We start from the raw sequence: 4370 nt of genomic DNA, 5'->3' as shown, positions 1-4370 counted from the left end.
GGACTGAGGGTCTGTGCTGCCGAGAGGCACTCTTGGATAGGCTGCTTTATGCCTCTGACGTTTCGTGACGCCGTCGACGGGACCTGGCTACGTTTTTCCTGCTGCTGCGAAGTTCTTCGGGCTCTTGACGGGAGACCTCCGGCGTCTCCCTGTGTTCCTCTCCGCTCTTACTACCACCCGGCTCCCTTCCGTCGCTTCCTTCGACGCATCGCCAGCGACGCGTCGCACTACATCGACCCGCGTTCGCCCTGTCTGCAAGGCATCCCAGCTGAATTCACATCGGACGCTCCACATCTGGTGAACTCTTTCTTTTATTCGGTTGAGTTTACTAACACCTCTTTTTGGGCTAGTTTTGTTGCCAGTTTTTCTCTAATTCATGTTGAGTGTGCGTTTTTCTTGTTTTCGTGTCCGTTTCTTATTGGCCCCTTTTCTCTTAAATTATAAATACGGCGTCGTTTTGTTTTGTTTGATCTCTGTTTTCTTCTCTCGTTCGAACCTGCACGCGATAGCGTTCCCCTTCGGGAAGTCGGGGACGCGCTACCAATTCGCGACAGCGTATCAAAGGCAAGATTATCTGAAACCTTGTTTTTCCAGCGCTGGAATAGCCTCACAGGACATAATCAAGAATTTAACGTGACCGCACACATTGCGCGGTTCAGGTCTTTTATTCTTGGAATAATGCGAACGCCTGGAAAGGTTATTTCAGTACTGGTTCACCGATTACTCTCTCGACTGCACGCGTCGTTACTGGTAATACCCTGGCCGTGGCATAAAAGGTGGCGACCTGCTGCGGAGTGGCTATGCCATTGAAAGCTGAGAAGGGATGTCATTGCACGCGTAATGCATATTTGGTGTCAAAAGGTGGATCTACTACACAGCGACTACCGTGTGGTCTATAGTTCGATATTATGCATTGTGTGTTCAGTACGAGGTGGACGGCAATACCGACCTACACTCTAGGCAACAGCGCTCCAGCAAGAACCTCAGCTAAAACCCTATTTCGCCTATTTCTTTCTGGGGAAGACATAGCTACGGGGAGTACCACCTCATCCTGTGATAAGAACTGTGAACTCCTAGCCGTCTAGCAAAGTAGGAGCTTTACGCCGGCTACTTTCTGGTGATATGAAATTGAGCGCTAGTAACATGCAGCAGTGTACGACGTGGTCTGGTACGGATACCAGCTGTGTATTAGCCTCATTGAAAAACGAATTAGCGCTTTGGAGAAGCCGTACCGCTGCGCTGGTGGCACTGTCGCAGAATCGTTCTGATACTCTTCGCTGCCTTCTCCCACAAAATTCCTACACTTAAGGACACAACACTTTGATGCTATGACTCTTACTTGACGCAGGTTGATGTTGGAAGTTTCACGAATTTCTGCTGTTTACCCTAATCTTTAAAGTCATCTTCATTATCATCGTCTTCATCCTAACAGCGTACACTCCAAAACAGATGTTTGTCATATGTCCTTGTAATTAAACTGGTCCTGCTGCAGCTACAGCCAACTTTTCCACTGATACTTTCAATCCCACCCGGCCACCTGTCTATGTGCCGCTCCGTGATACGCTTGCCTACTCTTAGAAACGAATCCTTTACCATTAACGACCATCGATTACCTAGCATTCGCACATGATGCTCTGCCCATGCCCATTTATTCTTCATTTGACTAGAATATTATCACCTCTCGTTTGTATCCTGACCCACTCTGCTTTGTTACTGACTCCTAATGTTACAGCTATCGATTTTCTTTCCACTGTTGCGGCGTTGTCCTCAATTTAAGCTGAACCCTTTTCGTTAGCCTCTACGTTTCTGCCCCATAGGCGAGTACCGGTATGATACAGCTGTTTTGACATTTTCAGAAGCGCTAAAACACCGAGGACGCAGAGGGAACAGACAGGGACGAGCGCTACTTCCAACTGTTTATTTCGTAAAACCGCAAGTGCTTTAAACAGTTCTCGAACGCTTTTATGACACGGCAGTAAACTACACGTGCGAGAATACACAGTATAGCTACCGAGACTAAAAGAACCAAGGAGATAAGTGCACGATTACGTTGATACCCTGAGGAAGGCAAGTTCTTTTTTTGACAATGAAATGGACGGTGTATCAACGGAATCGTGCACTTATCTCCTTGGTTCTTTTAGTCTCGGTAGCTATACTGTGTATTCTCGCACGTGTAGTTTACTGCCGTGTCATAAAAGCGTTCGAGAACTGTTTAAAGCACTTGCGGTTTTACGAAATAAATCCTCGGTGTTTTAGCGCTTCTGAAAATGTCAAATCTGCACCAACTAGCCCGATCCGCTACCCTTCTGATACAGCTGTTATATAGTTTCCTCTTCTGTGGCCACTACTCTTGCGACTGCCACTGAGCGAGCACTTGAAAAACACTGAAGGAAAACTTCAAAGCTGCTGCTGTGCACATTCATTTGCAATGCGCACAGTTAAACTGTCAAAACGTGAATTCACTTACTTCAGCAATACGTAACGCACTATGTTTCCTCGTCGATGTGATTCTGTTATTTCGCACGATGAAACCAACTGGTTGGTATTGATTCGAGGCGACTGCGAATGTCTTTGACAGGTGTCTGACAATGCGCTCCCCTTAGTCGCTACGACCGGTGCCCAACATTTGCATGCTCTTTTAGCAGCACCCTGAAGTGTACCGGGTTCAGCACGCCGCCATTGATAGATGCACCTCTGCTCAGCATCGAAACAGCGCCTGATGAACTCATGAAGCAGATGTAGGTGTGACCTGTGCAGTGGTACTGCAGGAGCCCATTATGCATCATCAGTGACACCATGTTCGATTCGAGGTGAACCTACCTTATAAATAATCTTATAAATACCTGGGTGTTCACATCAATAACAACTTATCCTGGCGCATGCACATAGAATATCTTATTAACAATGCAAATCGTGCCCTAGGTTACATACGCAGAAACTTCTCTCAGGCTCCATCCCATTTGAGGTTACATTTATGTCAAACACTAATACGGCCAAAGCTAGAATACGCTTCATCAATATGGGACCCCGCACAACTCACCTTAATCGATGCTATAGAATCTATTCAGGATCGGTCAGCTCGCTTCATCCTTTCCAATTATTCGAGCACGGCTAGTGCTTCTTTAATGAAATCTAAACTTGGCCGGACTAATCTCGGAGTTCGTAGAAAGATTTCAGGCCTCAGTCTTTTCCACAGCATTTTCTCGCATAACGAGACACTAAAACAGGAATTTTTTTTCTTCTACACCATCATACGTATCATCACGTGTTGATCATCCGCATAAAGTTGCCATTCCAACCTGTAAAACAAATGTGCTTTTTAATTTCTTACCGAAGACGAGCACTGAGTGGAACCACGTTCCACCCCGTACCGCCTGCATTGAAGACGCGTCATCCTTCAAGCCACTGATCACCAAGTATGTCATCGAACAAGCATCGCCATTATGATTTTTGCCTTTTTTGCCTTTTGCCAGTACTTTTACTATGTATGTTTTTCTTTTCGCCCACCCCCTTTATAACGCCCTGCGGGCCCTATGAGTATTGTAACAAATAAATAAATGTGCTTCCTCGTCGCGAGAGGAACAGCCCTGGTGCCGTGCTTCGTGTGTCAGCAGACAAGCCGAAGGCTTTCGGAGATTTTAATGACTATCATGTTACCGTACACTGTAGCGAAAGCTTTTGACAGGTGCCGATGTTAGCAGGCTTTCAAGTAGTCTCCTGTGCGTACATTATCAGCCGCAACGGCAGGCAGGCTTTCTACACACTGGAACGTTTGCGCTGCCTGTCTGCCTCGTATTAGTGATGGAGGACTGAAGATGTGTTCCACTCAGGTCGAAGCGTTCGACAGCCCTCAAGATGTGCAGGCTACAGCTGCGGCGACCTGCGACTTTCAGTGCGTTTGTCGTTGTTTGTCGTGATAGATAGAGACCACAATGCTCTACTTCTTATTCTTTTACGCCCCCCTCATCCCTCTCCCCCAGTGTAGGGTAGCCAACCGGAACACTTTACAGGTTAACCTCCCTGCCTTTCCTCTACCACTTCTCTCTCTCTCTCTTCTGTGCTTGCCTACTGAAGCTACAGATACTCGTTTTCAACGTGCTAATCTGTCATGAGAAAAGTTTACTTTGAACCGCAGTTTTTAGATAACTAGGTGTACTCGGGGTAGGCACTTCTCAAGCAGTATTTCCAGTGCATTGCCGTTTTCCTGCAGAAATTGAGCGACATGCAGTTGCACAAAACATTGCGTTGGCTCTGAGGGCTTAGGCTCCATTCATTATCAGTTTGCCGAGTGGCGCCTTCGCTACCCCCACTTACAAAGAACATGATTTGGATATGTGAAGCCTGACATTGTTTTTCTGTCCAGCAGCCCT

The sequence above is a fragment of the Amblyomma americanum genome, unplaced genomic scaffold (genome assembly GCF_052857255.1).
Source record: "Amblyomma americanum isolate KBUSLIRL-KWMA unplaced genomic scaffold, ASM5285725v1 scaffold_175, whole genome shotgun sequence".
Classification (NCBI taxonomy): domain Eukaryota; kingdom Metazoa; phylum Arthropoda; class Arachnida; order Ixodida; family Ixodidae; genus Amblyomma; species Amblyomma americanum.
Note: the sequence above shows the minus strand (reverse complement) of the source record.